The following is a 6,875-nucleotide window of genomic DNA, read 5'->3' as shown; positions in this document are numbered from 1 at the left end:
CTTCTAGTTAAGGCAGCAGAATCAGCTCTGCAAATGGAGTCATGTTATTACAAGGGACAGTGTATCAGTGCATCTGTATCATATGTCTTTCTGGGAGCTAGAGTGCAATGGCTTCTCACAAAACATGGCAGGAGCTTCTGGGTAACTATGCTTGAGACAGTGAGAAGGAGAAAGGGAAAGGAGCTAATATTAGTAAACATTATCTTCCTGGCACATAGGTGAGTTGATCATGTCCCATGTGACTTCTATGTTTGAAGAGGGACTGTTTCCTCAAACCTGTGTCCTGTAAGGGATTTTCTGATTTATAGAAGCTACTTTCTAGGCAGCTAAATGGCTGTGTTGAGAATATTTTTGTGGCTAACCAAATATTTTTAATGCCATTGTATTAGAATGCCCTTGAAAGTCAGTCATGCTCTATTTTTTAGTATATCTCTGCCCTCACATGAAAAACCAGAATGTTGTTCATAAGCATCTCAAAGTGCAGTATCCAATCTTTGTCACTAGCTGACAATAAAACAAACTGTGTCAGTCTGTACAGAAATGTTTTGCTCAACAAGTAGTTTTTCATAAAGACCCATGATGTATGAAATGAGCCCAGCTCCTACAGAGTAAGAGCCCTACTGTCTTTCTGTGGAGGCCATAGAACTTTTCTAGAGAGAGAGAACTGCTGCAAAAGTCTCCAAACACTTCACAGACAGATATAAAGGGAACACATTTTAAGCAAGGAAACTGATGCAGCCTTGTAATGGAAAGTGACAGTTGTGCTGTGTCATTAAAATAATGATGATGAAAAAAAGCAAAGGGTCATTTCTTGATTAAATCTGAGGAAAATAAGCAATAGGCAAGGAGCACAGAAGACAAAAGGTGAGACATCCAAGCATTTTGTTCAAGTGTGAATCTGCATTACACATGCAGTGCAAATATCAGCATATTGAAAATCCTGTTCCACCTAAAAAGACAAGATATATCTCCTCAAGCTATGTGCTGCATTCCAGGATAAAGTACAAAGCTGCTGGTCACAGAGGTTCTCATAACTCAGATACAATTTAATGTAGAAATGTTAGGGCAGGGCTTCTGATTTAGAGCATCTCAATACAATAGCATGCCTCAACCAAAAATTAAGGCATGTTGTTATTTAGGAAAGTACTGCCTAAGGTCAGCACTGATATCTTCATCAAGGTACATCTTTTTTATTTCCTATAGTGCTAAAAAGTAGCCTCTGTATACCTTTTTTTCATCTTAATGGTAAAGGAATAAGGTTGTTTTGCTAAGTCAAGACAAAAGCTTACCTGGGAGAGAACCAAAATTCTGTTGGACATCTTTCATGTTTTCCTTAGAGCTACACTTTCTTCTTTAACTTCACCTTGCTAAATTTTGGATTTATCAAGTCATACTAAATTCAAAACATGGCTTTCAATCACTTTTGAAGTCCTTTGAGTCTGTTATGCTTAGTCCCATCCACAAGTTGTATCTAAAAGTACAGAAAATTCCAAATACATTCCAATATTCCAGATCACTATTCTAAACAGCAGGTTAGGACAGTGAGAAAACTGGATTTCCTTTGAAATTCCTTTGAAGTGTGTCTGAAAGATACAGCCACATGAGGAAAGCCTTTGAGAAGCAACATCAGAAAAAGAAAGTTTAGAACAGGTCTAAAGAAATATTTTATCTTAGAGGGAAAAGATACAAAGAAAGATTAAATAAGTCCTCTAGTATGTAAAAATTTCTTCTAACAAAAGGGGCTGTGATCACTTTTTATCCATCTCTAATAAGACAAGGAAAAGGAAAGACCCATTTGGGTCCTCTGAGAGGTCTGTAGGTTTGTTCCCTCAAGATACCTGGTAGTCCAGCTTCCTCTGATTCTCTCTCTAAGTTCCTCGTGCGCAGGTGTTTAGTGCTGGCCACACAGCTTGGGGGTAGCACAAGTAACAAAATTTGGGGTTCAACCCTCCAAGGGTCCCTGCTGCCTGTCTGTACTGCTACCAGCACTCAGTCTAGCTAATTCAGCTAAGTTTGCACAACGTGCAGTCATAGCAGCATGTAACTTCACAAAATCCTACAGAGCTTCAGCATGCATCCCCATCTGACTGCCAGCACATGAAGGGAAAACAGTGCCATTTGTCAGTTAGGCCTGTTTAAGAAACAAGGAAAAGGGACTAGTCAATACATTTATTTGTTCCAGCTTTATCAGTCAAGCATATAATCTACTTAAGACTTCCAACACAAGATATAAGGGTTGTGAGTTATAATTTTGTAACAAAAGGCATAAACAAAGAGGTAAATTGTGTGTATTTCCTCAAGAGACAGCTAACCAGGGTAACAGCAGTGCTTCGGATCACAATGCCCAAACCTTTTAAGCAGTCAGTTACCTTGGCAAAGATAACAGCAAAGAGTAAGGCAAGTTAGGTGCAATCAGAGCCATTTGGCAACTACCAGTTAGAACCTTCCAGTACTTTAACTGATGTTGCATAACACTGTCAAAGAAATGTGTTTCTAATGTAACGCTGGAAATGGCAATTGGTACCATCATAAAACTAGCATCACACATGTGGTCTTCTGAAAGAGTTCTGCCCTCTTTTGGTCATTCGACTGTTCTTCCAAAGAAGAAAGACTGCATGGCAGCATTGGAAATACTTTGTGAAAATGAGTGCAAAGGCACAGGAATACAGAATGATGAAAATAAATCTCAAAATATCCTTAAAGGGTGAGAAGAGTTTTATCAAGGTGGTAAAGTATCTTGGTGAAATTTCTACTTTTCTTCTGAAAACTATACTTCAGAATTTATCAGAAGGGACAGTTATGAAAAGCTTGTAAGACCTAATCGTGTCTTCATCTAACAGTGCTAAGGAACCACCTGTAAAAATTGTCAACCTTCGTCATCACCGAGGCTATGGTAGTACAACATTATCTGTGCATATCCTTTGGGATTTCTGGAAGCAATTCAGATGTGCTGTTCTGAAAAACAAATCTAGTGACACTGGAACACAGGTGACAACTTTACTCACCTGTGGAGCAAGTGACGACATAGGCTATTTACCTGTATTACTTCTTGTGGATGATTTTGAAGAGCAAGAAAATATCTGTTTTCTGCAGAAAGAAATTCAGACAGCTGTAATAGAAAAAGGCCTTAGGTATGGAAAACCTGAGTGTGTGTGTGTGTTTGTGTGGCTCGGCTTCACAAATGAAGATCTGGGAAGGGCTGTCTGTCCTCACATGGGTGCACAGTGCATTTTTTAGGTGAGGCTCAGCGTGCGCAGAACTGGCCCCACCGTTTAAGTCCTGAGGTTCATCTGCCACGGTCGAGCAAGCTTGGACGGTGACAGTAAAGTCCTCAGGACTAGAACCTACAGCACCTCAGCATTTCTCAGGAGGTCTCCCATCCAAGTACTGACTGGGGCTGACCCCGCTTAGCTTCTGAGATCTGACAGGATAGGATGTCAGGGAGGCATTTAACCTGTAGTGAGCATTCTAAACTGTATGAGATCTCAGAATCCTGATAAGAGTTTGACAATCAATTCCTTGAACAGTGTTTCTTTAAAACATGAGCTTTTGGGAAAAGAGCAAAGGGCCTTTCATCAGAAACTAAAAGATATTAAAAAGGTGTATTCAAATCCTGACAATATCTATTCATTTATGATTGTGAAAAAATCTTTGATCCACAGTACATAGAAAAAGCAGTAAAAAACACCTTGTGTAAGTTGGATATGGCCTCTAAACCAGCACAACTGGTTTGCTATCTAGCACTGTTAAACTCATATGTAAGAAAATCTAAAATTTCCATATCACTATATGAAGAATTCTTAGGAAAAAATTCTCAAGACAAGCTTCAGTAAAGATAAAGTAATAGAAAAGATGGGAATTGGTTCCAATATTCTAATATCTGATCAGGTTCATGAATACACAAGATACAAAGGTCTTTGTATCATTCATCCACTGATCCCACCACCTAACAGAATTGAAACTAACCTATGACTTGACTGAAAGTGCGATCATATTACAGTTATTCAAAAATTTATTCTATAAGACTTTGTTAAAGCAAGACAAACTTATTTGTGATGTACAATCCCTGCTGCTTACTAGGCAGCACAAGGAACATGGTCATGAGTCAGACACATCATTTTCACCCTGAATCAAAGCCATTCATAAGGAAGAAAAGAGTGGTGACGTGGAATGTGTGTTAGAACAAGCATCCAAGAGACTTTGAGCAAAATGGTTACATGTGCCAAGCCTTAGCAAGATACTACATTTTAAAAAGGAAATTTGGTTCTGCATTAAACTAGGGCAAAATAGCCAAAGAGAGAGCACAACACAATTCATACACGTCAGATACACTGGGTCAAGTCTTTAAAAGCCAACTGAGAAACTGGGTAGAGTGCAAAGAAAAAACTGCAGCCCTGACAGCTGGGAAACTGGAATAGTTGCTAGAGTTTGCTGAGAATGCTTCACAGGCTTTCCAAGAATCTCAGAAGCAAGCAGAAATTGCAGTCAATGTGCAATATTTACAGCACAAAAACCCTGAAGGAAAGTTTCAAATGCACAGTACTGCTGGTTATCAGGGAGAAATAGAAATTGGTCTTAATGTTATTGATGTCCTTTGGCATGTTCCTTTTTCCAGCAAAGAAGACTTACAGTGTAGACAACTTGTGGCAAAGTATCTGTCAGGAAATAGTGTTTTGAATGTAGAAAACCCCTACACAGACAGTGAAATGTTCAAGGGTTTTGAACATCATGCCAGCATGATAAGAAGGATTATCCTACCTCACAGGATTTGCCTTTTATTGGCCTCTTCCCTTATCTGGAAATCCAGTTTGTAGCTTCAGGCATGCATACCATTGTGCACCTGGGATAGCTGGACAATGGCACCCACTTATCTGATCCGAAGGTCCTTTTGAAGTAGGCATATTCAGGAAGGGGCAGACCTTGCTCGGTGAGCAGCTGTTTCTTTTCAGTTTGCTGCAGTGGACAAAAGTCTTTTGGTGATCTTAGAATGTTTAAGCCATAAACTATTTCAGCCTCTGAAAAACGTCCACTGCCGGCCTGTCACTTTGGCTAGAAAGGTGGAAGGAGAGGTGTTGGACTGAAGTTGAAATGGAAGAGGAGAGGAGGGAAGGGGAGGGGAGGGGAGGGGAGGGGAGGGGAGGGGAGGAGGGACTACGGGAATATGTCTTGCGCTGAAGACTCAGGATGTGCTGCCAGAGCAGAGACTGAAGGTCTCATGAGGTAAGACAGAATAAATAGAGGTTTTCTAGAAGAGAGAAAATGGAGGAGGATACACTGTCTTCTAACAAGAAGTGGATAAAAAAGATAAAAAGAAAGGTAGTAAGCTGTTCTCCATGTGCAAAGTGGCCACTGAGTTAGGCTAAAAACATACCACAGGGAAGATTCAAGCTATACCTCAGAGAAAAAAGATATTAGTAAAAGTGATGTACTGGGACAGGCTGGATATTCCTCGGGAAAGCATTCACATATTTCCTAGGGAAAACATTTCCTAGCTGTTTTCTCTGCAGTTCTGCCTGCTCCTGATGATACCATAATCTCATCCCTAGATATTCAAAGAGAAAGATTAGGTGGCTTTATTGCCACATTCCCCTCTTTTGCCTGTGCAAAGAATGTGTCTATCAAAATGTAAATAATTCAGTGTCAAAGTACATGGCAAGAGCATGTCTTTGCTCTTCAGAGGCCATTGTGTTTACAAACTGGACCAATCTTGTCATCAGCACCTCTACAGCTTCAGCTATCCACTTTGAGATTTGAGCATATCTCTGCAAGATTATAAGATTTGAGTAAAACATATTATTCTTTTTATTTATATTTCTTCATGATTTCTATCTATTCAACAGGAAAAATCCTCTTTTCTTAAATTTGAGGTGGGTACCACATGTACACCACACGTGTTATCTGGTAATGCCTTAACTGAAATCTCAGGTCTGTCATTCAGTCTTCATATGACATAAGGGAAGCAATTTTATTCCAATAGATCCACCTGTGAAGCAGAACATATTCCTACGTACCCATAATAAAGATGTAATAACTTAGTGTTTGTGTGTTAAATTTTGCTGTTGCTGCCTAGTCCTCCCCTCCTCTCTGCCTGATGTAAGGATCAGTGTCTCTAGTACTCACATTTCACACTTCTATTTCAGACCAAAGTGATGTCACTCAAGGTTTTTGATAGAACAAATGTGCTTCTGTTTATTTCTGGGTCGCTGGGGTTTTTTCTCACACAAGTGTGTACAAGACTCAAAAGATTCAGGGCTGAAATAAACTAATACATCCATGGAATAGGAAAATAAGGCAGGAGGAATTTTATCAAAAACGAGTGCTGGGTTTATCTTCTGGGCTGATGATGCAGGCGGTGATGCAGTTTTGCATGGCGGCAGCAGCAGCAGCAGCAGCAGCCCAGGTGACTCACACACTTCACCCCCACGGGTGCTGGATGAAAGGGAAACCCGGGAGCCTCTGGGACGCGCAACAACGACCCGTGTTTACCACAACAGCAACACCGGCAGAGACACAGCAGCGAAGGGCGCCGATGCGGCCTCAGCGCGGCCCAGGCCGGCGGGCGGCGCTGCTGCCCCGCGGAGCGAGCACTGGGGCCATTGCAGTCAGGGAAAAGAAATATCGATAGAATAATGTTTCACTCAGATCTTACACTCTTGCAGGGCTATGCTCGAAGTGGATAGCTGGAGCTATAGAGGTGCTGGTGACGAGGCTGTCTCGGCCTCTGATCACAGCGGCCTCGAGGAACGACATGCCCTTGCCACACACTTGGGTCGCCACAACGAGAGGCCACCCAGCCCCCCGTGCGAGAGATGTGGAAAACGCCATCCCCACAGCTGGAGGGAAATCGCTCCGGAAAATGCACAGAAGGTGCACAA

At 41.3% G+C, this 6,875-nt stretch overlaps 1 pseudogene; it reads left to right on the top strand.

The window, feature by feature from the left end:
* Window positions 1-107: 107 nt before the first annotated feature.
* LOC139674639 (sterile alpha motif domain-containing protein 9-like) lies at window positions 108-4,814 on the top strand (annotated as a pseudogene).
* The last annotated feature ends 2,061 nt before the right edge of the window (window positions 4,815-6,875 follow it).

Source organism: Pithys albifrons, chromosome 7 (assembly GCF_047495875.1).
Source record: "Pithys albifrons albifrons isolate INPA30051 chromosome 7, PitAlb_v1, whole genome shotgun sequence".
Classification (NCBI taxonomy): Eukaryota; Metazoa; Chordata; class Aves; order Passeriformes; family Thamnophilidae; genus Pithys; species Pithys albifrons.
This window is presented reverse-complemented; position numbering and strand designations above follow the sequence as displayed.